At 42.4% G+C, this 26,718-nt stretch overlaps 1 protein-coding gene across 2 annotated transcripts in view; it reads left to right on the top strand.

Moving 5' to 3' along the window:
- Nucleotides 1-26,718, top strand: part of ASIC1 (acid sensing ion channel subunit 1) — a 348,048-nt gene that overhangs the window by 157,804 nt on the left and 163,526 nt on the right. The window lies entirely within an intron of this gene.

Below are 26,718 nucleotides of genomic sequence, written 5' to 3'. Positions count from 1 at the left end.
ATTGGCAAGATTTTAGAGTGTTCAAATGGAAAAACTTTGATTGATGGCTGTTTCTCCTGGCCAATGAACAACAAGGCACAATGAAGAAAAGAAAACAACCAAGTGTTGTGCCTCGCTCGCCCCCCCGCCCCCGCCGCAGCCGGGCCCCTCTTATCTCCTGCCGGACGCTGATAGTACAGAAGAATGTCCTGGCATGCCTCCAGCCCCCAGCCCTGGCACCATGCCTGGACAAACCGAACAAACAAACCTCCCTCCGATAGCATGTGCGCCTGAAGCCAGACACGAGCTGGGATTACCAACAGCTGGAGACAAAACGATGCAATGGATAGATCCACGCTTCCGGAGAATGGAGAGGCGACGTCAGCAAAAGGAAGGGAGGGGCAGGCCTGGATAAGTGCTGAGTCATGGAGCCACACCCCATGGCCTATATAAAGGATCTGCTTTCTGGCATTCTCTGAGTCAGGCAAAGAAAGTCAAATCTGGATTGCTGAAGTCACACCTTGGATTCCTGCCTGCCCTGAGGACTCTGATAGGACTTTGGCAGAGCTGTAGAGGCACGCTTGATACGGACTTCCCCGACCCGGCCGTCAGAGGAGGAGTGGGACACGACACCAAGCTGCTCGGATCCTTGAAAACCTAAGTACAGTCAGATACAGTTAACATGTCAGTGATAGACTATCAGAATATTCTAGGTCTATAAACTTGTCATATTGTCAAATATTGTCAAGTTTAAAAAAATCTGGGAAAAGGGAATGGTGAATCTTTTCCATATTGTTGCCAATCCACTCACACATAACACCTGCTCCCACTGTGAACATGTCCACGAAATCTCCAGGTGTTGACCTTAACCAAAGAGGAGGAGAAATGATGACCAGGATATGAATAGAAGTAAACAGAATATAAAACAGCAAACTGGGGGAAATGTATATATTTATAATTCACAAGTAGTGGGTTGACATAGAGACAATTTTGACTTACATTTCTTGTGAATCCAGATCCTGTCACTCAGGGCAAATACATATCCCAGTTCAAATGAGGATATTTCTTATGGTGATTACCTATTGTCCTCAGCCGACACTGGTGAATTCCTTTGTTCTCTTTTAATGTCATTCCCGAAGAAGCAAAGCAAACAAAAAAAGAAGAATTATTAAATTCTTTGTGAAAAGTGCTTGACTCCCAACCCCAGAAAGGCAATTTGAGATTACAACTGAGCACCAAAAAATGGAGATAAGTAAAAAATGGATGGCTCTTGCTTGTCACTCTGTTTATGAACCTTTCCAAGGTTAATCTTGGTTGTTGAACTGGAGGTTCACAGGATTGATCATCTCCCTGTGACTGTAGACAAGATCATGAGCGTTTGACTGGCACCTAATATTGACTTTTGTGTATGCACAAGGATGAAGTATCAACACAGAGGTTTGTGATTCACTCAGGGAACGTGAATTGAGTAAAAGGAAAATGTACACTGCAAGATCAAGGCAGTGTTTCATATCTATACGTCTGCCACAGCCTTCTTTTGGTAAACGTGTTCTCAAAGATATGAAGGAGACACAATCCAAACCTTTGACAGGAGAAACACCTTCTCTTAATAGTAGTTCCTGAAGTGGCAGTCTAAAAGTAAGAGAAGAATAAAGGCAATAACATTCTTTTCTACACCTGTCTCTTGGTTTTAAAAAGCCTAATAGAATTCAGAGATCATTTTCTTTCCTAGCATGAAGATAACAGGGTAGGGAAAAAAAAATACTTTTTTGTGTACCAGACTAATGAGTGAAATACAGATGGAAAAATGAGCACATGTATCCCTAGGCATCCATATGAGGCACAGTGTTCCAGGTCACAGTAAGGGTCAGCCTCGCGGTTGAATTCTCAAAGGCAGCCTTTCCGAATTGGGATTCTGCACAACTCTAAGGTTCCTTGAACATAAAATAAACCTCGTCTTTTGAACTTCATGCACCATACAATGCTGGCACTCGCAGCAGTGGGAATTCTTACATGCTGTGACTTGACGGCCGGCCTGCCACTGTGCTGTCATTGTAAATATAGTAAAATGTGGACGGTGTAGGTTAAAAATGAATTACATTGTGAAATCCTCATATTTTCTGCCATTTGTATGTAGGGCTTCCCTAAGTCCTGAACATTGTTTCAGGGGTTCCTCCGGGGCACAAAGGCTGAACTAAGGTGGCAACTACAGCTTGTCTTTAGGCAGCTCAGATCTTAAAACTGAGCCTTGCTCTCAGGAAGGATAGAAGGAGCCTTTCATGGCTGTGCCAGGAAAGGTAGGGAATTTGCAGCCTTTATTGTGGTCTGCCCTGCAGAGTTTGCCTAAGACTTCCTGCTGTCCTGCTTCTTTCCTTTCCCTTTCCCTTTCCCTTTCTCTCACCCCCATTCGCCCTTGGTTGGTATTGCTCTTCCTTTCATTAACTGGGCTGATCAATGCTTCTCTTTTTCAAGCTCCTTTATTATTCATGAGGTGGATTGCTGATCATTTGTCTGAAGTAATCTAAGACATAACTCTGAGATGCTGTAGCCCACTCCAGGGACAGGAGAAAGGAAAAGAGAGAGAGTGGGGGGGGGAGAGGGAGGAAGGAAGGAAGGGAGGAAGGAAGGGAGGAAGGAAGGAAGGAAGGAAGGAAGGAAGGAAGGAAGGAAGGAAGGAAGGAAGGAAGGAAGATAGATTTAGATTTAGATTTAGATTTAATTTAGATTTAGATTTAGATTTAGATTTAGACAGACTTAGACTTAGACTTAGACTTAGACTTAGATTTAGATTGTAGAGGGGGTGGATTCTCCCTAGTTGTTCACCAGGATCGTGAAGAATCCAGATGTCTAACGTCTGAAAAAAATGAACACACACACACACACACACACACACACTACAAACATACAATATATGTGTGTATGTGTGGTGTGTGTGTATAAGAAACTAATAGACACTAATACAGAGTTAGAAAAAGAAACAAAAGAAAAAGCTAAAAGTGCAAAAACAAAGGGAAAAAAAGTATTTTCCATTCTTCTTTCCAGCAGTTATAAAATACAATTATAAATGTATCTCTTGCTGTATGGTTACAACATAATTCTAGCTTTTCTATGTTCTTTCTAATGATCAAAAATCATAAATCATAAGTTCAGTTTTTAATGTCTATAAGGGATTTCAAGTCAGCAATAAACATAGATATTGTCTTTTCTCTGATCAAAGAAATCAATTTGGCAATTTCAGCAAATTCCATTATCTTCAGCCTCTAAAAAGAATTGATGGCCTAGAAATAGATGAGCCGCCTGCCCATTCCGAACCTGTTGTGATTCCTATCAACCCTCTTGTGATTAAGACTCATGGGAATTGCAAAAGGAAGCAACACGTAGGAGGATCCCTCAACTTATGGCTGTAACTGAACCCGCAGTTTTAGTTGTAAGCTGTGTTGGTTATTAAACGGGTCACACAACCACACCATTGGTGGGTTGCCCCCCGGTTCAGTCTGGTTCTTGCAAACCGGTAGTAAAACCAGGGGGAGGCTCCGCCTACCCACCCATCCGGATGTCATCATAGACAATCTGCGCATGTGCAGAATCTTGGCACGCGCGCGATCCTGTTGCGATCCGGTAGTAAAGGTAAGTAGTACCCACCCCTGAACCACACCTACCTGTTTTGCAGCAGTGGTCAAGTGAAAACTGAAGTCATTGAGCTAATGTTGTGGTCATTAAGCAAACCCATTATTCGCTATGGGTTTTTGCTGGGGGTTTTTGGCTTTCTTTTGGTTTCTGGAGGTTTTTATCAGAAGTAAATTCCTGTTTCCAGAAAAACTTTGTAAATTGCGGTTGCATGACTGCAGGAAACTGCACATGGTCATAAATGTGGACTGATGTTGAGTGCCCAAAATTGTGGTCATGGAAACTGGGCAGGGAGGGGCAGACATCAGAACTTCAAATTCAGGCTATAAGCAATTTTTTTCTGGGTCTGTCATAATTTCAAACCATCACTTAGCAACCAGTTGTAAGTCGATGACTACCTGTACTTGCCTACTCCTACTATTTCTAGCTTGCTTCTCACCAAACGAAAGAATATTGGATGTGCTTTTTATTATTTCCAACCTGATAGAAAGTCGGAATAGATTTAAGTACAGTGGTTGCATTTGTTTTCAGCAGAATAATTCTCTAAAAATTTGAATAGAACAGGATCAAATTAGGTACGATTTAATTTTTAGGCAGCCAAAAACACACACCACACATTGTATTTAAAAATGAGCCAGATTTGACTTGGGGCTGTAGAGAAATATACTTTCAGAAAAAAGAAATCCCTCCACCCCAATATATCCTGTGGGAGAGGCAGCTGGGCAGCAGCTTATCAATTTATTTTATTTTTATTTTATTTATTTGTCATAACAGCAGACATAAGCATAAGCATGAAGCAACTATATAACATATAAGCATATATATGAGTATAAGCATGTAATAACTATATAAATCGGATATAATGAAAGGAAATAGTAGGACAGGAACGGTAGGCACGTTTGTGCTCTTATGCACGCCCCTTATAGACCTCTTAGGAATGGGGTGAGGTCAATAGTAGACAAGTTTTGGTTAAAGATTTGGGGATTTTGAGTAGAGACCACAGAGTCAGGTAGTTTGTTCCAAGTATTAATAACTCTGTTACTGAAGTCATATTTTCTGCAATCAAGATTGAAGCGGTTAACACTAAGTTTAAATCTATTGTTTGCTCTTGTATTGTTGTGACTGAAGCTGAAGTAATCTTCAACAGGAAGGATATTGCAATAGATGATTCTATGAGTTAAACATAGGTCCTGTCGAAGGCAGCGGAGTTCTAAGCTTTCTAAACCCAAGATTTCAAATCTGGTGGCATAAGGTATTTTGTTGTATTCAGAGGAGTGGAGAACTCTTCTTGTAAAATATTTCTGGACACGTTCAATTGTATTGATGTCTGAAATGTGGTATGGGTTCCAGACAGGCGAGCTGTATTCAAGAATTGGTCTAGCAAATGTTTTGTAAGCTCTGGTTAGCAGTGTAGTGTTTCTGGAGAAGAAGCTACGTAAGATTAGGTTTACAACTCTTAATGCCTTTTTTGTGATGTAATTGCAGTGGGCTTTGGCACTTAGGTCATTGGATATGAAGACTCCAAGGTCTTTGACAGAGTGGGGGTCATCTGTAAGATAATGTCCGTCGAGTTTGTATTTAGTGTTTGGATTCTTTTTTCCAATGTGTAAGACAGAGCATTTGCTGGTTGAGATTTGGAGTTGCCAGGTTTTAGACCATTCTGACACAAAGTCAAGGTCTTTTTGAAGGGTAGCTGTATTGTTGGTAGTGTTAAATAGTTTGACATTGTCAGCGAAGAGAACACAATTACTTTAAAATGGTCGCAGAGATCATTAATGTATAATATGAAGAGCGTTGGTCCAAGAACGCTGCCTTGGGGAACGCCGCTATTGACAGGAACAGGATTTGATAGGGCACTGCCTATTTTGACCACTTGTTGTCTGTTTGACAAGAACGCTGTTATCCAATTGTGGAGGGGTCCGGAGATGCCGTAGGATTTTAGTTTTAGGAGAAGTTTGTCGTGTACCACTGAGTCAAAAGTTTTACAGAAGTCTATGTAGATTGCATCTATTGCTTTGCCTTGATCAAGATTAGTAGTCCATATGTTTTTGCAGTGAAGAAGTTGTAAGTTACATGATAATTGCTCCATATTAAGCCCCTCTCATTTCTCTCTCTCAACAGCAAAATATACCGTAGGTTACCTGCACTAAGTTTCATAGTGGACACAGAGACACAGGTTAACACAAGAGAAAGATTAAATCTATGCACATATATAGAACACATCAGTGGTGAAATCCAATTTTTTTTTACTACCAGTTCTGTGGGCATGGCTTGGTGGGCGTGGCAGGGGAAGGATACTGCAAAATCTCCATTCCCACCCCACTCCAGGTGAAGGATACTGCAAAATCTCCATTCCCACCCCACTCCAGGGGGAAGGATATTGCAAAATCTCCATTCCCACCCCACTCTGGTGCCAGCCAGAGGTGGCATTTGCTAGTTCTCCAAACTGCTCAAAATTTCTGCTACCGGTTCTCCAGAACCTGCTGGATTTCACCCCTGGAACACATTATTGTATTACTCAATAGAAAATAAAGATGGGTCCTAAGGGCAATGCTGTTAAAGGAGTTGGAAAGAATTCAAGACACCATTTTCTGCATACTTTAACTTGTTTACTCCTGATTCCAAGGAAGCCAGTTCCCGCTGGTTGACTGTTCACACATTTAACCAATTTTACTGGGTTTGCCCAATGCACGATAGCATAAATTACCATAAATTAATACCATAAATTAACAAAACTGGATGAATTCACACAACAAAGTAAGCCACAAAAGCCTAACCACGTTTTACGCTAAGCTTTGCACACAATACAAATATAGCCATTCGATCTTTAACTGAGCCTATGAAGCAGGTTGAAGGAACACGGTTTTTGTGTGTGAGGCTTTGGTTGTTGTTTCTTTATTTTGAATGTGCCTTTTCAGTTATAAAACTTACAAATTAGATCACAAGAACAATAAAATAATGCTGCTATCTAATTATGGACCCTGAGGTGGGGTCAATCTTTTTTCTGTCAATATGACTTGGGCAGGCCATGTTCAGCTCTGATTAGAATGGAGAAATACTCAAACTCAAGAGTTCTGACAAAAAGATCTCAACATATATCTATGGGCATATATATATATATATATATATATATATATGTATATATATATATATATATATATATATATATATATATATATATATATATATATATATATATATATATTTGTTTTCTGAGGTTTTCACGGGTGTTTGTATATAGGTCTTTGGTTGTTCGGGTTTTCTCCCGTAAAATTGAAGTGTCTTGGCGACGTTTCGACGAAGTCTCATTCGCCATCTTCAGGCTTCAGCTTCGTGCTTCTGGGAGCAATGTGTGATCGCAGCTGTTTCTTCCTTTTAACTGCTAGTGGGGGTTTGAACTGATTGGGTGGGAGCTTGGCTGTGCTCTGATTGGATGGGGTTTTCTGTGCTCTGATTGGCTGGGGGTGTGTCCTGTGTTGGTGGGGGCTTGGTTGTGCTCAGTCTAATCTGTGCTGCAGGGGGATTTGAGCTGGTGAGCTGCACTGCTGCTGTTTGGCTTCGTGTTCGTGGTCGTGCTACATCTTCGTAGTGGGTGTCAGTCTGCTGCATGTATGGATTGGAGGGGTTTGAAGTGGCTAATGTTGCAGCTGCGGTCTGGCTTCTGGTCCTTGGTCGTGCTTCCTGATCAGTGTGGGTTTGGGTGTGCTTTCTGGGTGGATGTGTGGTGGTGACATCCTGTGTGGACCTCGTGAGTGTGGGTCTGGTGTCATTCCTCGTGTTAGGGACACGTTTGTCAATAAGGGCAGGTTTCCAAATGGCTGGTAGGCGGGAGGTATATATATATGCAGTATATATTTATCATTAATTCATATAACCTTCTTGCCCTGATATAATTCATATAACCTTCTTGCCCCGGCATAAGCGCACAAACGTGCCTACCGTTCCTGTCCTATTGTTTTTCTTTTCTTCTTCCTATATATATATATATGCTTATACCTCCTAACATTTACTCATATATATGTTTATATACTATATAATCTTTTTGTATGATGTTGTGACAAAATAAATAAATAAATAAATAAATATAAGGACAGCCTACTAACTCTTTCCTAAACATGTGTCCACTTCCCTCCACCTGTGACTTAATAGCCTCCAACAGCTAAGATAACCTGTGGATAGCTTAATGTTCTATACTCTGGAAATGGCAAGGTGGAACATGTTGACATGCATCTGGAAAGTGGCATCAAATGACATGTCCCATCTTGTGGCTCCTATTGTTTCTGCTGATTGCCTAGAGGCTACCCTTTCAGTCTGGTCTTTGATTTCTTTACTTACCCATCAATCTTATGTTGGATGCAAGGAAGACTGCAGCTGTGGCTTCTACAATCACTTTTCAATGGGTTGGTTGACTAGATGACCAAGAGAATGCAAAACGTTGGTAGCCCAAGCTTTGCTTAACCCACGTAACTGAAAGTGGACATGAAAGGACTGAACTCTTTATATTATATTACTGTGACCTGCCTGGCAGGGTGTCTCTTCCCAGTGGCCACTGTGCCTATAGCTATGGCTCCTCACTTCTGTTCCTCATATAGGTTCTTACAATACTTTACATCTCCTGGCTAGTACTCTTAAGATAGCTTACACTCCCTGTGGCTACTATTATGAGCCACTGTTCAGAATCTGACTCTGACCATGAATCTAACAGCGTTGCTTCAGCTGAGTCTGTGCTTCAGGATTGTCAGACTCAGAAACCAGTAAGCCAGGGTTCAGCCTGGAAATCCAACAGGATTCTCCCATTCACTGATTAATATATGGACCAATCCAGAGGATTTGATTGAGACAGTCATCTCCAGCCTAATGCCCTGCAACTATTTTAGAACTAAAGCATCACGAAATTATAGTCTGAACACATATGGTGGACACCAAGCTAAGGAAAGCTGGTATATGAGTTTGGCCTGTTACCTACTACATTGATAGAGATTTGTGCTATTCAAAAACTAACCTAGGTATTACGGTATAAATTTAGTAAGCTTGGGAGATATGGTTATATCAAGTTACTCTACAGTGAACATCTTTGAAGTGCCACAAAAGCTTTGTGTTGTTTTTGATATGCAGCTACTCTCTGGAAAGCACTCACTAAAAGTATTAATGAGCCTGACCCTATTGAGCTAATTGGGCTGCTTTGACAGAGATTGCTGAGGTTAGTGATTCATAAAATCTATGATGAAAGGTTGGGTTAACAAACACTTTCCTTGATGGTTGATCATTAGTAACTCATTTCTGCCTAGTGCCTTATCTCCAGTGTGCTCCTGAGTCCTGTCTGAACCAACAGTTTGATGTGCATCTACCAAATTGAGGGGGCGAGGCTGAAATTAAAAATAAATCCCAGCCAAAGACTTAAACTGTATTAGTAGCAAGATGATAATCTTACAAGAGAACTAAGGGGCTTATCATATGAACTTTGAATAGTGGAGAGATCTCCATTCAGAAAGAATATTACTTTATTCTGTTTTCATAACCACCCCTAAATAGAGCAGTTTCCTACAAGTGTTTTCTCAATAGAATACTCTAATAGAAGGACTCAGAGACTAAGAAGAATTGGCTAAGACTTGGATGAGAGCTAACCAAGGAATATAGGACCATAGACAAAATTAGAAAGTTGTGGAAAGTATTCTGGAAAATGGCAGTCCATTTCCATATCACTGTCAAGAAATGACATGGTTGTGTCTGTATTTCAAGGTTTCACCCTCAACTCAAAGGCTTCTTTACCTTTTCCTTAGAACAGAAATAGGTTCATGCAAACTAAAACACAAAAGAACTACTATTGTATTATGGTGCCCCTTTATATGTCAACAAGTCGTTGTGAAGAAGTTAAAAGAATTTTAGCCTTCCCAAGATAAGGACTGTATCTTCTTTTGCAATCTGACCAGACTGATCCCTAAATTTTACTTCTTTGGGGGGAGGGGAATCTTTCCCCAAAATGTTGAGTACCTTGCATTTCCACTGTCATCTAGCATTGCCCTTTTCCATCTAGATATGCAACTTTTTTTTTTTTTGCTATTGAAAAAGGTTCTTGCATCTTTAAACAGTACCACCTTAGAATTCTTGATGAACATATCTTTTCTTTTATGTACACTGAGAGCTTATGCACCAAGACAAATTCCTTGTGTGTTCAATCACTTGGCCAATTAAAAAAAATTCTATTCTATTCTATTCTATTCTATTCTATTCTATTCTATTCTATTCCTAGATAGTATTCAAATGGGGAAATATGTGGCACCTGTGCTAGTCTGGGGCTTCAATTATCATCACTAATTCCATCATTGTCATTAAAGATAATAGAGCAGTGGTATCAAGCTCTCAGGCTGCATGCGTCACATGCTGGCCATGCCCATCCCCAGTTTAGCGAATGGGAAAAAAGCACGATACGTCACATGATGACAACGTGATGTCGCAAGTTTGACACCCCTGCAACAGAGTATAGGAGATTGAGAATGGACTTCATGCATTTTTCTTGTTTGATTTCTCAGTAGAAAACCCAAAAAACTTACTGCCACGTATTAGTAGGGTGTTTCTTCTCAAGGGGCTCTGTAAGACACAAAATAGAAGCTTGGATGGAAGCTGGAGGTTGTTTGCCATTTCCCCAAAATGATGGTATAATTGCACTTGAGAGAAGTCATTCTCAAATAAGGCCATTTTTTAAAAATCAGTCTAATGCAGAAACTGCTTTTTAGTCGCTACTGGGTGGATATTTGAAGATCATCAGGTGATACATGTGTCTTTTTCAATATGAAGAAAATCTTCCTTGACTATAACTGTGGGTCAAGGTTGCTCAGCTTTTAATATTTATTGCAAACAAGGATGTGGGGGATTTTCAGTTTCCCTGGACATACCATTCTCGTTGATTTAGTAAGGCCTCATAGTTTCCCCCCCCTCAGAGATTTCATATCCAGGTTTTGTGCAATATATATGATAGTCCTTCAGGTTTGAAAAAGACATTATGTTGTAGTTCATCTGTGGACATAAAGAAGGCTCCGCATCCCAGTTTAGAAGCATAGAGTGTAGCACTGTGGGACACTGAAAGTGCATTGTTGCAGGAACTGTGAACGCTATTCTGTTACACCGCTTAGTTCTTTATCAGTTTTTGGCAGTGCCTATCTTCAAAGCCAATGAAAGCTTCATAGCACCGGGCTCACTAGTCGGTTCTTTCAGCAGTGGCAGCTTCTAGTTCCTTTGGCTGGATGTCATGGTGGTGTACAGTTTCTATCATAGTGCCTTTGCAGAGCTTATGCAGTTAAGAGCCGTGGTAGTGCAATGGTTAGTTAGAATGCAGTATTGCAGGCTAATTCTGCTAATTGCCAGCAGTTCGGCAGTTCAAGTCTTGCCAGCTCAAGGTTGACTCATCTTTCCATCCTTCCGAGGATGGTAAAATGAGGACTCAGATTATTGAGAGCAATATGCTGACTCTGTAAACTGCTTAGAGAGGGCTGTAAAGCACTGTGAAGCACTGTATAAGTCTAAGTGCTATTGCTATATGTGGCACAGGCTGATAAAATACTTCAGTTTTGTCCAGGCTGATAATCAGGCCAAAGAGTATAGTGGCTTCTGAGAATTTGTTCAACGTCAACTGTAGATCACTATCTTTGTGCACCAGGAGCATGCAGTCATTGGCAAAGAAGGTTTCATGAGCGAATGACTGTCTGGAGGCACTTCATCTCCATCCAAGTGGCAAAGTTCAAAGAGAGCCACCCAATCAGTTCCTGGTGTATATTCCCTCCTTCAGACCCTGGACAGCACATGGCAACATACAAGCAAAGAACAGATTGCATAGAACTGGGGCTAGGAGACAATCCTGTTTTACCCCTTTGGAAATGGCAAAGGCAGCTGATATATTACCATTGTAAAGAACCTGCCCTGTCATTCTGTCTTGGAGTACCCGAATCAGCTTCACAAATTACCTCAGGCATCCATAACGTCTCAGGGTGATCCAGAGAGCCTTCTTGTTCACAGTGTCAAATGCCTTTGTCAGATCAATGAAGACAGAGTAAGGAGTCTTGTTCTGCTCGATGCACTTCTCCTGATCTTGCCTCATGGCAAATATCATGTCCACTGTATTCTGTCCTGGCTGAAAGCCACGCTGAGCCTCTGGGAGATTCCTTTCCTAGAAAGTGACAGATCTGTTCAGGAGGAAGCGGGCAAAGATCTTGCCTGCAATGGACAGCAGTGAGATTCCTCTGTAGTTTCCGCAGTCTGATTTCTTTCCCTTCTTTTTATAGAGGGCTACAGTGAAGGCATCAAGGAAATCATCAGACATCTCCTCTGTGGAGCAAATGCCTTCCAAGATGTCTTGAGTGCATGCAAGGCATTTGGATCTAGTGTTTTGTAGATCTCAGCTGGAATGCCATCCTGCCCTGTTCCTTTATTTGAGCTCATCTGCGAGATCGTTTTCTTGATCTCATCAGTAGATGGGAGGAAGCGGATCTAGGTCATTCAAGACTGGTAGCTGAGGAATCTGCTGTAAGGTATCATGATCAACTGTGGATGGCCTATCGAGTAATTTGGAAAAGTATCCAGCCCAGCAATTTTTCAATCCTTCCTGGTCTTTGTTCAGGCTTGACCCATCAGATGACAGCAAGGGGAAACATCTTGCTGATTTAAAAGGATCATAAACTGACTTTATGGAGCATGCATGTCTGCTTAGCGTTCCACCTGCTCAGCCTTCTCCTGCCATCATTCATCTTGATTTCTCGCAGTTCCTTCTGTACTTTGGATTGCAAGTGCTTAAACTGGTCTTTCTTTAAGACAGATGATAGATTAGTCTGCCAGTCTGCATAGGCCTTGTTCTTTGCCTGGAGGGTGGTTGAAGTGGTTTTGTGGTTTTCGTCAAACTAGGCTTGATGCATCCATGTTTTCAGTCTAAGTACAGTTGTTGCGGTTAAACCATGTCCACTTTTCAGAACAGGTTCCTACCTTCCTACAACTTGGGTGTTCTCCTGGATGGACGGCTGTCGTTTGAAGATCAGTTGGCGGCCGTCTCCAGGAGAGCCTTTTACCAGGTTCACCTGGTTTGCCAGTTGCGCCCCTTTCTTGACTGGGATGCCTTATGCACAGTCACTCATGCTCTTGTCACTTCTCGTCTGGATTATTGCAATGCTCTCTACATGGGGCTACCCCTGAAGTGCACTCGGAGGCTTCAGTTAGTCCAGAATGCAGCTTCGCGGGTGATTGAGGGAGCCACACGTTGCTCCTGGGTAACACTGCTCCTGCGCAGTCTGCACTGGTGGTCTTTCGGGTGCGCTTCAAGGTATTGGTTACCACCTTTAAAGCGCTCCATGGCTTAGGGCCCGGGTACTTACGGGACCGCCTGCTGTTACCTTATGCCTCCCACCGACCCATACACTCACACAGAGAGGGTCTTCTCAGGGTGCCGTCCGCCAAACAATGTCGGCTGGCGGCCCCCAGGGGAAGGGCCTTCTCTGTTGGAGCACCTACCCTCTGGAACGAACTTCCCCCTGGTTTGCGTCAACTACCTGACCTTCGGACCTTTCGCCGTGAATTGAAAACGTATTTGTTCATCCAAGCGGGACTGGCTTAACTTTTTAAATTTTTAAATTTTTTGAATTTTAATAATTTTAACTGGGGTATTTTATTTTTGGGTCAAATTTGACGGTTTTAATTTTCGGCCAATTATATAATATGTTATTTTTTTTTTTTTTTTATTCAAAAAGTTTTTATTAGTCAAAAAAGGTTTATACAAATACATATCAGGTATGGTAAATTTTCATTTTTCTTATCTAAAATAAGAATTTTACTCAAATTTTTTAACACATACAACAGCCATAAGGCAAGCAGGTGACACGAAGTAGCTAAGTTTGCAAATTTTAAATACGTAATAAAGAAGAGTCAAGAATAAACAGAATATCGTACAAAAGAGAATAAGGAAAACCAACACAAATATCTTTATCACTTCCTAGTTTTGGATCTCAGAACTCTGGGTTCAGCCTGACCCAACTCCAGGGCCGCAACAGCGCCACCCGCTTCAGCCCCATGATCTATAACCTCCCCTTCTTCAATTCCTGGGTCATCTGATTCCAGGAAGGCTTTGTGTTCCTCCACATAGGCCGTAGCCTCCATAATTGTACTGATTTTTTCGTAATGCCCTCCCGAAAATCATCAATCCTCTGGCATCAGCCATCTGAAGCCCACTCCTTCTGGTACAATTTGCTTGACAAAAATAATATTTCTTTCTTTTTCACGTACCTGTCTGGGAATCTGCCTCAGAATGGCTATCTCCTGCCCTGTAAATCAGTGCCCCACTCCTATGTTTTCTAAGAATTTCATCTCTCGCCTCTTCTCACAAATTTGACATGAACCTCTCTGGGAACTGCATGCTATGCGTGTATATTGAATTAACTCTATAAACTCGATCCACATCCCAATTCATGAAATCAACACCTCTCCCAAGAAATTCTCCCAACAATTTAGTCACAACATCTCTCAAGTCTTCTTGGTCCACTTCTTCCAAATTTTTGAAACCTAAGGAAATAAGACATTTTATCCATCTGTAGTCCAAGCACAGCATTGCCTGTCGCCTCCTCTCTTTCTGCACTGCCCATCTCACCCTCCAAACCTTCCACTTTCTGCTTGTTTTCTGCTGAAACTTGTTGAGTATCCTTTAAATCCTTTTGGATAGTCACAATTTCTGCTCTTATTTCATCCAATTTCTTGTCCATATTAGATAACTTTTCCAAAATTCTCTCCATCTCTCCCGCAGTTGGTCTCTGACCTTTGCCATTAAGGAAAAAAAATACAAAATCCTCAGGCAGGCACAGTATCCTTGTAATTTCCTCCGGATCCACCAGGGGCACTCACAGGAGCAACGAGTCCAGAGTACAGTTAGTCAACCAGGAAGTCAAGGGAAGTGATGTCATCAAAATTCTCATAGTGAAGGCGGAAGCTGGACGCCACCACTGTTCCCCAGAAGGAGGGGCCTCAAACCTTCCCTCCTAAATTTCTCCATCACCTCTTCTCTCCAGAGCTCCACAAAACCGTAATCTTCTTATTTTAAGTTCTCCTCTCTCCAGAATAACTCGTGCTCCTTCCAACCGCAGGGGAGAAAACCCCCGCACCGGAGCACTCCACTCACGCCACCGATATTCCCTTCCTTCTCCTCCTCAATTCTTCTCCGTGCCCTGTTCACCACCAGGCTGCTGCAGTTATAGATCCAATGCCCCGGTGTCACTGGGCACAGCGGCCCAGGCGACGACCAAAATAATGGCCGCGGCCTGTGGCCTCCGAACCCCGCCGAGCCTAGGACGCGCCAGCATCGGTCCCCACAGTCCTGTATGTCGGCTGGGAGACCCCTGGCGAGCCGTCCGTGCGGCAGGTGTCCTTTTCGGAACACCTGGCCCCTGAGGGCCTCGGCGGCGGCCGGATTCGGGCGCTGGAGGCAGGAGAAGCCTTCCAGACGTCCGTTGCCGCTGGATACCGGAAGTCGTCTCATAATATGTTATTTTAACTGTTGTTTTAATTTGTTTATTGCACTGTTTTAATCTGGCTGTACACCGCCCTGAGTCCTTCGGGAGAAGGGCGGTATAAAAATCTAAATAATAAATAAATAAAAATAAAAGCAGTAAATTGCCAGAGAGTTTTTCATCAAGTACATCTTGGAAGCATTGGACTTGGTCTGGGTCTTGTAGTCTGCCAATGTTGAATGACTTGCTGATGATCTTTGGTGGCTTTCAATGTGATGAGGCCATGTGTAGGTTGAGGACCAACTGGTTGTGATTTGTACAGCATTCAGCACCTCATATGGCACAAATGGTAGTGACATCTTTAAGATCATGGTGTAACATAGTCAAGTAGGTACCAGGATTGGACCTGGGATGCATTCAGGTAGCTTTGTACTTGTTTGCAAGCCTGAACATAGTGTTAAATGATGCACAGGTTGTGCTCAGCACATTTGCTTAGAAGGCCCTTGCTACTTTGTTTTCCCACTCCATATCTTCCATCTCAGTTGTCGCTGTCTGTCCCCATCCTAGCATTGATGTTGCCCCGAATGACAAGTTTATCACTGATGGGGGTTCAAAAAATCTGGTCCGGCTCCTCCTAGAACATTTTCTTGTCTTCACCTGGACTCACGAGAGTTGTTGTGTAGGCATCGTCCTGGGTGCTATCCCAGGGCTTGCTGAGTGGAAAGTGGAACTTCATGGCGCGTTCATTTATTCCAATGGGTAGAGTAGGGTTGACTGCTATGAGGGTTGTTTGTCTTTCAGGCCTTCACACCTTGTCTCTATTCAGCAAAGTATGAACATTCCAGGCTCCAAAAATGTTCTTTTTCTTAATTCTTGGCCTCTAAGGAGATGATCTGCTAGCCAAAGTTAACTAGCCAGATGTTGTTGTGCAGCAGGCAATTTTTATGCTACCTTTTCTAGTCTTCTCCCTCATACACTGGTGGGCAATGCTATCCTAGAAGGGGTGGCCAGTAGTTACCCTGGCTGCTGCTGGACTTCTCTGTTACCCAAGGCATAGAGACCAACAACCACTGGTTCAAGGGTCATACATGTTTAGGTTTCAGACTACAACTGCTAGTCGTCATCTCTACTTTTAACTTCACCACTCCCCATCACTGCAAATTGAGACTTAATAAATTAGGTTTAGATTGAGAGGATTTGTGGATGAATTATAGATGAGAATGAATTGCACCATAAAAACCTGTGCATTTTTAAGTGGAGCTCACTCTCTCAGCAGAGGAGGCCTTAATCCAGTGGCATGGAGCACTGTTATGGCTAGAGATCTCGCCTTCTGCAGTGGATGGCGAAGATGTCTAGGTGTCTTGTTGTGCTCTTAGTGCTCCACAACGCCTGCTGGGCCTGCACTTTTGACTGTTGAACTGTTGATCAGTCTCCTCTACTCAGTCTCCCAGGGCTAGTCTTTACCTGCTGGGATAGATAAACTTCCTATCTCTCACTGAGGTTGAAGACTCATTGGCTGCTCTCACCTGGTATGGCCCATCTGCTGAGATGGTTTACCAGGGTGTGGCCACTGCAGTGTTGGACCCACAGGTGAGAGCTGAGTGCCAGGTGGGAACCAAAGCTGAATAAGGGGACCTACAAAGGGCCTGGCAGGCCACTTCACCAGAGACCTTGCCCAGTCACGAACACCCAGTACACCTCTTTTGTACAATCCAGAATGATTTAAGGGTACACTTGTCTTTCAAATATGCCATGAAAAAGTATGCTCTCTTAAACAAAGAAGGTTTATTCAGGAAAATAACTGTATCTTCTCACTTTTTTTTTTCAAAGAAAACCCCCGAAATAGCACGTTATCTTAACTAGAGATGGTAATTACTTTTGTCAGGGCAAGATGCTCCAGACAGAGCATTTTTAAGTGTCAGAACACAACTCCTACGTTGCTGAATTTTTATGGCAGGGTTATTATGCTTTAATAGCTGGCTGAGGATGGGAAATGCAGCAAATACAGTTATACCTGGCAGGCGGTGACATGATGGGAAACATTTTACCTCCAATCGTGCAACTGTTAAAAGAAGAGTAGCCTTGCCACAAAAAATTATTAGTCACCCTCTGATGAATCAGTTTACCTGACACCCCACGATACACGGAGATGTAGCCAAAACCTCACAGGGCTGCTAATGCAAGACCCTTTGCAGGACATATATTTTCAGAGATGTTATATCGCACTGTTGCTTGTTCCTTGCAGCATGCTCATTTTCACATGATGAGACCTGGCTCTTTCCCCCAAATTGGTAGGAGGGTCAGGAGAGGATGAGAGAGACAGAGGAAAACGAAGTTTTCAAGCGAGAGCACCGAGGCAAAGGAAATGAACGCCTCAACAGAGCATGAGGCCTGTGCAAGGTTTTGGCTTAGGAACCAATGATATAAATAGCTATCATTATTTGGGGTTTTGGTTAGGGGAGAAACGTTCCCTGTTTGGGGCATTTGGTGCTTTCTAATGTTCACCAGTTTAAAATTTCAGTAATACTTTTTTACAAAATGATAGAAATAACATGAAATAAAATGATGTAAGCACATCATGCAGTATATATATCCTTCTCAGGAAAACAGGGCTATTTGCTTCTATCTCGGTAACATCCCGATTATTAAAGAGATACCGTAATGGGACTTAAGATGTGAAAGCTCGGGAATCACTGGGTTCGATTGTATCGAACATTAGGCTGTGGAGGATGAGAGTTGGAATCCTCATAGTCTGGGCCATGCTAAGCTGAGGAAGGCTCCCCTCAGAGGGACAACATGGTAAAATGAGCCTAAAAATAAATTGCCACAAATCTGGCCTTTCGCTTGGAAATCAGTGGTTAGGTGCATCTGTAGCTGTGTAAAATGCTTATGTCCAGAGATTCTTTTAGTTCCTCATCCATTTAATTACTGCCCTTCTCATCCGAAGCCAGCAGATTCATTACAGTTTATGCCCACAGAGGGACCTGCATTTTTGCAGCAATCAAATGATTGCAATTAACAGTATAGAATTAAGGAGAAGGGGAAAAGAGGGATCATCGTCCTGTTGTCATTATCCCTGCGCTTTCTTTGCACTCACACACACACACACACACACACGCACACACACACACACACACAGAGTATATTCTCCGTCTACTGGAATGCTCAGCCTGAAATCCCTTTGAGTCAACAAACCGGCAGTCTGGCTTGAAGATACGGAGTTCCCCCTACCAGTTGAACTTCACTTAGCAAATTACAGCTCAATTCCCATCTGAGCTTTTTTTGCTGGGCCTTCTATCCCAGGGGCTATCTCAATGTCACCTCTTCCAATTGAGATGCGTGCTGGCAAGATGCTGTTGGCAGGACTGCCATCCCTTTTGGTCATGCACGTGTGTTTTTCACAGTAGCTTTCTTTTGAAACATTTAGGAGATGAGCTTTTCCCTGGCATGGAGGATAAGCGTTGGAAGAAGCGTTCTTTGCAAAATGTCCACATGTCAGGTTGCTTTAAGACACTGTTTCAGAGCTTTACGACGAAAAAAATTAAACTGGATGGCAGAGCAAGCCTAGAGCTTCTATGTTGGAATAGCAAACTGTCATTTTGATGACAATGTGTGTACAGTTATGCTACAAGTTAGGTAAGCTATTTTTTTTTAAAGGCTTTAGATGTCATGATCTAATGATGTTGTGATGGGGGTTCCCTAAAACGAAAAATAAGAACATAAAATGGAGAACAAAACAGCTCCCTTCTTCAAAGTAGAATTTGTCAGACATTAAGCAAATGTAGCTGCATAATCTTGATTAGAGCATGCCATGGTTGAAGTTGAAAGCAAAAGCAAAGATGGCTTCAGATAAAAGAAGTTGAGGCAGTTCAAAAAAAAAAAATTAGCTCTCCTCATATCAAACACACACATACACCCATAGATGCACACTCACAGCTCATAATCCTCAAAAGATCACTTGCAAATATGCTCAGAGGGGAATTATTTCTCAAGCATCAGTAGTAAAGCAGTAACTGTGAATTTTGCCATTTGAGGGTGTCGAGCCAATGATGCAAGATGAAGCTTACTTGATAACAGAACAAAGACAGATACATTTCAACTTAATATTTAATTGACATCAGCACTGTTGTAACTGTAGTCCAAAATCAGGGTCAGCTTTAAAGATTTTTGAAATCAATATGAAATGGTTCCCCTCTCTTATTGGCATTTCTAACTACAAATAGAAAACAGTGAAAGTGGGAGTCAAATAACGCCTCTTTTTTTTAGCCCAAGCTTAATTTATCATTTCTTCCTAACTTTGCTCATATTAGATTATAGTATCTGCCTTAGTTATGTTTGTAAATGATATGCTGTCAGAGAGCAGAGGGATCTTCCAGATATGGAGATACGTTTCTACAGATATGGGAAGGATGTTTATTTGGAGCAGGCATTCAGGCCTAACTATTGCTTACTCTAGATCTAAGTTTTTTTTTAAAGATCTTTTTTCTTCCTATGTTTTAGTCCTGTGATGGCGAAGCTATGGCACGCGTGCCACAGGTGACACACAGAGCCATATCGGTGGGCATAAGCGTTGCCCTATTTCAGCTCCAGCATGCATGTGTGTGCCGGCCAGCTGATTTTCGGGCCTTCTGGGCCCATGAGAAGTCGGGAAATAGGCTGTTTCTGGCCTCCGGGCTGGAGGGGGAAGGCTGTTTTCGGCCTCCCCAGACTCCAAGAAAGCTTCTAGAGCCTGGGGAGGGTGAAAAACAGGCTTAACGGGCCACTGTGCCATCGCATGTCAAAAATGGGGGGAGCGCGGAGGGGTCACGTGTGCATGCATGGTGGGTGGGGCCTATTGAATTATAGGTGTGGGCACGCACACGCGCAACCACCCCCCACACTCTCCCCGCTTTTGGCACATGACTGCAAAAAGGCTAGCCATCACTCTTGTAGTCCATTCCCTAAAATAAGAGATTTTTATTTACAAGGCAGAGACTGATTTGCAGAAAAGGATTATTTCTGCAGTGACAGGATATTCCTCAGTACCTCCAGTTATTGCTTTGCAACCCAAGACAGTTGAATCTATTAATGCTTCAGTCCTACTTCAGTTCACCCATTGCCCTCTCATATCCTATTGGAGAGGCAATAATAATCATATTTCATATAAGTAATTACACTTTCCAACTCTCCAAAATCCAATGCTTGTTATATCACGGATGGGATGTAGGGCCTGCCACTGATTTTAAAGCTCTCAGACTTTATTCTAATTGAATTCTAATAATATCATATCCTATTTCATTTCCAAACAATCTGTGTTCATCTTCTTAAGTATGAAGTCAAAGCTGCTATAAGTCTGTTTCTCTTTGTTTAAAATAAACCATGATTGGAGTTCAGTTTTAAGCATAGTGGTTATGGCATGTTGCTGCAATGGAGACAATAGACCTTGGATGACAGTTGAATAAATTCACACCAGGTAACTATGCATGCAATGGATAACCTGTAATATGTCACTCTCTCTCAACCAAACCCACCTCACAGGGCTGTTGTTGTGGAGAAAATAAAAGGAGGAAGATGTCTTGGATATATGTGTTATATATGTTTGCTGTCTTGATAGGTGTTATATATGCTTGCTTATTTATAAAAATATTTATAAAAATAATAAAAGCAGAATTCAGATAGATGTTAGATGATTATGTATGTATGGATAGATGAGAGAGAGATTAGATAGATAGATAGATAGATAGATAGATAGATAGATAGATAGATAGATAGATAGATAGATAGATAGATAGATGAGAGAGAGAGAAACATGACAGACAGACAGACAGACAGACAGACAGATAGATAGATAGATAGATGGATGGATGGATGGATGGATGGATGGATGGATGGATGGATGGATACTAAGCAATATGTGTTGTTGATGTTCATCACATACTATATGTTTACACCTTAGTAGGTAAAAGAGGTATCAGAAATCTCTTCGTATATGGTGGAAGATGAATGAATCTGAAAGTAATATTGTATACAGAAAGTTTTCTTGGATATGACATTCCAGTCTGAATACTCTGGTCTGATGTCAAAGGTATTCCAGATCACTTTGAAATGTGATTATATTTCCACATCTTCAATCAATCTTTAAAAACCTGTTGTCCCTCCCACCTCACCTTGGGTTAGGCCCAAGGGCAGCTCCTTTATGTTGAAGGCAACCAGGTTGGATGTTACGCTGTCCCTTCGATGATGGTTGTCTTTATATAATATTGGTGATTTTTTTTAAATCACCAATATTATATTATAATCATATATATAATCATTTTAAATTAAAATATGAAGCATTCCAAAGTCATTTTGGAGTTGAGTGGCCTAGAAATTTTAATTAAGATCATCATAATCATTTTAGCCATTGTCTATCCACTGCAGGATGAAGGCTTCTTCCACATATCTCCAACCTGTATGGTCCTGAACTTTCTTTCGCCAATTGGGCCCTCAATGCTTGCTGATGTCATCAATCCATCTTGTTTTAGGTCTCTTTCGTGGATGCTTTTTATCAAGTGGGATCCATTCTATGACTGCCTTGGTCCACCAGTTGCCATCAGTTCTTCTTGCTATGTGACCAGCCCATTTCCATTTCAACCCTTTCACTCTTGTGATGATATTGTTTTGTAATCCATGCGCTGGTCTTTCTATTTTGTAATTCACACCCACCCACCCAACCATACACACACACACATACACACACACACCAAAATAGAAAGACCTGCACACGGATTACAGAACAATATAATATATATCAAGAAATTAAGAAAGGCTGGAAAGAGCTATATTGTTTTGATGACAATTCTAGACTCAGGAGCTGCTTTCAAAACTTTTCACCCCAGGGGATGTTATTGTACATTTGAAGTATTATCTCCTTTTGAAATTGCTTGGTTGTTTGTCCTGTTTATCCATTTTTCACTTCAGGACAATTACCAGAGCTAATTCAGCAGTCATTTTTAAAGGTGTGAATTCCTCTGATGGTAGCTGTACTAACTTAGTTTCAGCTAAGGAATCATTTGTCTCCCATCACCTCCAGGTTAAGTTTTTTGAAGTGATTATATCAGGGAGGGCAAAAAACTGAAGCAATTCTTGAGGGTTTCACCGTCTTACAAACCACAGGCTATAAATCAGCAAGACTCCACCAGACATTCAGCAAGACTGTATTACATTTGCCACAACAATGAGGTGAAAGGAGCTGGCCCAGTGGATTCTCTATTAGTCTGATGGCTCCAAAGAGTTTCAAGCAGCTCTCTTGTTGATTTTGTGACATGTTTGTGCCATTGCAAACATAATCCCAGAGTGAAGGAAGTAATGTGCCGAGTGACAAAAAAAAAAAAACCTGAAGAAACAATCACAAAACTTTTATTTATTATAGCAGACCAAGGAATATCCTAACATCTGGGGTATTTAGAAAGATCTAACTCTCCACTGACATCAAATGGTCATCTGGAATTTTGCAGATTTCCTGTTGGTGAGAGTACTGAAAAATCAAGAAGCCAAAGTACAATGATACAGCGGAGCCAGTTTCTGTCCCCCATTTCTCCAATAGGACTAGGTAAAATGTGACAGTCATTATTAGTCAATGTAATTAATTCAAAAGTACAAGGACTGGTCATCTTACTTCATCTATGTTGGGTCCCATTGCTTATTGTGGCCCCCATTGTGGCAAGATAAGGAACTTGTGCAAAAATCCTCCTGCCCACAGCTGCCACGTGCTCAAATTCTGGAGGCCCCCAAAGTTTATGCATTAACCTTGAATGGAGAGGTGTAATCCCACTCAAGATTGCCAACCCCACTTAGATAGAGCAGACCACAAAATCATTTCCACAAGAAGGCTAAGACTACTTTGATTGAAATTGGCTATAATAGAAGAATCTTATAAGTTTGATTATGTTGTGCCTCTTACTTCTTCTTAATGATTAAGGGACATACCTGCCTGAGCCACCTTTGAATGGTATCTCCTTTTTCTGGATTTAAAAATGCTTCAAGTTCAACCCTTTGTGCCTGGGTAATGGTTCTTTCATATCCTCATCAAGTTCATCTTTTTTATTCTATGCTATATCCTCCAAAGCCAGATCATGTTGCAGCAGCCCCAAAACAACAAACAGATCTAATGTGCAATTCCTCGGCACTCTATTACTTTGGGCAGGTCCAAGGTTGCCACAAAGGGCACAAAGTCCTGAGTTGCCCAGATCTCAACGTGCCCAGGAGGCAGGTTTATTTTATTTATTTATTATTTTATTTATTTTATTAGAGTTCTAGACCGCCCTTCTCCCGAAGGACTCAGGGCGGTGTACAGCCAAGATAAAAATAAACAATGTACAATTAAAAATTAAATTAAAAGACTTATTATACAAAAAATTAAAATATTTAAAATCTAAAAACCCCAATTTAAAACTTAAATAAAATTTAAATTCAAAATCTAAACAGTCTAAGAAAGCCCCGCGCGAACAAACAAGTATGTTTTCAATTCGCGGCAAAAGGTCCGAAGGTCAGCTATTTGGCGTAAACCAGGGGGAAGTTCATTCCAAAGAGTAGGAGCCCCCACAGAGAAGGATCTTCCCCTGGGGGCCGCCAGCCGACATTGTTTGGCGGACGGCACCCTGAGAAGTTCCTCTCTGTGTGAGTGTACGGGTCGGTGGGAGGCATGAGGTAACAGCAGGCGGTCCCGTAAGTACCCAGGCCCCAAGCCAAGGTTAAAATCACCACCAGACTTCTGGGCTTCACTACCAACCCAACAACAGAATCCAGCAGCTCAAGCAGAGAGGCTGCTGGGCAGTAGGGTGTGCTACACAACACTTGAATCCCAACTGTTCCCAAAGGCCCAGCTTCAACCAGAAAGTCTCATATCCAATTATCAGAAGAGCAGAGCCCTGACTACCTTCAACAAGTCATAGATTAAAAATAATCATCTCACCCTTTCCCGTCGTAGAGTCACTGCTGACACAAAACCTGATGGGCATATTTCTGAGAGTACATCCACCTGTGGGCTCACCCAGGTCATACACATCAGGTACCCGATATTTAAAAGTAACAGCTGGACTCAGCGTGTTGGCCAGGGGTGGGATTTGTCATGTCCCACTCCTCCGCTGACGGCCGGGTTAGGGAAATCCGAATCAGGCATGCCTCTGCAGCTCTGCCAAAGTCCTAGCAAAGTTCTCAAGGCAGGCAGGAGACCAGAAAGTGACTTCAGCAAGATATGTTAGACTTTGCCTGACTCAGAGAATGCCAGAAAGCAAACCCTTTATATAGGCCATGGGGTGTGGCTCCATGACTCAGCACTTATCCAGGCCTGCCCCTCCCTTCCTTCTGTCACCGCCGCCTATCAATTCTTCTGAAGCGAGGGTCACTCCAGTCTGCAGCTGTTGGTAATTGACCTCCCTCAGGCTCACGTGCTGTGGGGGAGGGGGAGGGGTCTAGTTGCTCCGTTTGCCTGGGCATGGAGCCAGAGCTGGGGGCTGGAGGTACTTCTTCCTCCTCAGCCTGTCTGGGCATGGAGCCAGGGCTGGGGCCGGGAGGCATACTAGGACATTCCTCAACGTTCGGAAGCAGATAAGAAGGCCCTGGCTGCGGTGAAAGCGGATGAGACACAACAGGATTCAGCCGGTTCAGACCGTTTCAGGTGAACCGGTAGCTCTGACGATCAGCTGAGAGCAAACTGGTTCGCTCCAATGATCAGCTGGGCCCGACCGCCCCTGCGCTATACTGACCTGTATTTCCTTTGTTTGAAGCCCAGCTGATAAGCGCAGCAGAGCGAATTGCCGTGCCTCAGCTGTTTTACTCACCGAGGCTGCAGTAGAAGGCAAGTTTTAGAGCTGTTTTCAAACGCACTGCACGCACGCAGTGAACCGGTTTTTACACTGGTTGAATCCCACTACTGGTGTTATCATCTTTATTTATTGTGATTTCTAGGGTATGCCTAAGCTTTTTTAAAAGTAGGGTTAATTGATTCATTATAGAATTACAGAATGGCAATACACTGGTTAGAACCAGGCTGAGGGCTAAATCTACTCTTAGAAATGGGAGAGAAGAGTCTGTTAACAGAAACTGACTCTGTAAGTACCAGCATCACAGCCTCAAAAGTTCCCCCTGTCAAGGACAGCATTTTAGACAGTGCAAAACCTGAAGCTTCTTTATGAATGAAGTGCCCGCTAAGATAAGGAAGGAAGGTGCCAAAGAAGATAGATCTTTCCAATTACATTCAGCATGTACTTGAGGATCAGGTGATAGAGGACAGTCATTTGCTTATCTCCTTCCATCTTTCTGAAGTCTTTGAGAAGCATTTGGAGAAGTCTGCTCCACAGGCATCTGTTTCCCTCTACCCAGATCCAATAGACCACTGTTCTTGTTTGTGACTGAATACGTGAAATCCTAAATTGCATTAACAGAGGGATACAGTCAAGATCAAGTGAGGTGCTACTACCACTCTATAACGCCTTAGTAAGACAACACCTAGAATACCGCATCCAATTTTGGTCACCACATTATAAAAATGATGTTGAAACTCTAGAAAAAGTGCAGAGGAGAGCAACCAGGATGATTAGGGGACTGGAGACTAAAATGTATGAAGAACGGTTACAGGAACTGGGCATGGCTAGTCTAGTGAAGAGAAGGACCAGGGGAGACATCATAGCAGTGTTCCAATATTTGAGGGGCTGCTACAGAGGGGAAAGGGGTCAAGCTATTTTCCAAAGCACCTGAAGGCCAGACAAGGAATAACAGACGAAAACTGTCCAAGGAGAGATTCAACCTAGAAATGGGGAGGAACTTTCTGACAGTGAGAACAATCAAGCCAATGGAACAGAAGTTGCCTTCGGAAGTTGTGGGAGCTTCATCACTTGAGACTTTCAAGAAAAGATTGGACTGCCATTTGTCAGAAATGGTGTAGGGTCTCCTGCTTGAGCAGGGGGTTGGACTAGATGACCTATGAGGTCCCTTCCAACTCTGTTACTCTATTAAACTCTATTAAACTGCATGTGTCATATAGCTAAACCCTGTACTGCCTCTTGCCATTAAGCCTGCACTGGTGAGTTAGAAGCAAGTGCGAAGCAGAGGTCCTGCAATAGAAAGCAGAGCATTTCAAGCCTCATCCTTCTGTTTATTTGCATCTTTCTAAACCATCTTCCACCATTGGACCTGAGAGCAGTTGAGTCCCTGTTGTGCAGCGCAGGTTAAATCCTTAACCTCCCTTGTGAAGCACACGTTGCACCACAGCTGCTGCAACTTGAGTCCTAATATCTAATCTGGCCTCAAAGTCACGTTGGGACAGAAGGGACTCTCCTGCATTTTGGCTTTTCATCAAGAAGCCTATAAGAGAAGGGCTCATAGATCAGGTACTCAATGAAGCTGTCTTGGGGAAAGACGAAATTGCAGGAGGGCCAGTTCTCTCCTAGGCATTTTGCGAAATCACGACTATTTCTCCCCACCAAATTAAGCTTCTACTTAATTTGTTTATTTCTGTAGTGACTGTGTAGGGAGGCATTAATACATTCTAGTTGCCTGTTGTCTGAACACCCAATCACCATTTCCCTCTCATAATGGAAAGAAGGTAATTAGAAGCAGAGCCTGCTGAATGGTTTTGTTCTCTTGTTGTAGAAAAATCAAAGGCTCACCTGTAAATACC

The sequence above is a fragment of the Ahaetulla prasina genome, chromosome 2 (genome assembly GCF_028640845.1).
Source record: "Ahaetulla prasina isolate Xishuangbanna chromosome 2, ASM2864084v1, whole genome shotgun sequence".
NCBI classification, from domain to species: domain Eukaryota; kingdom Metazoa; phylum Chordata; class Lepidosauria; order Squamata; family Colubridae; genus Ahaetulla; species Ahaetulla prasina.
Note: the sequence above shows the minus strand (reverse complement) of the source record. Positions and strands in the feature narration are given on the sequence as shown.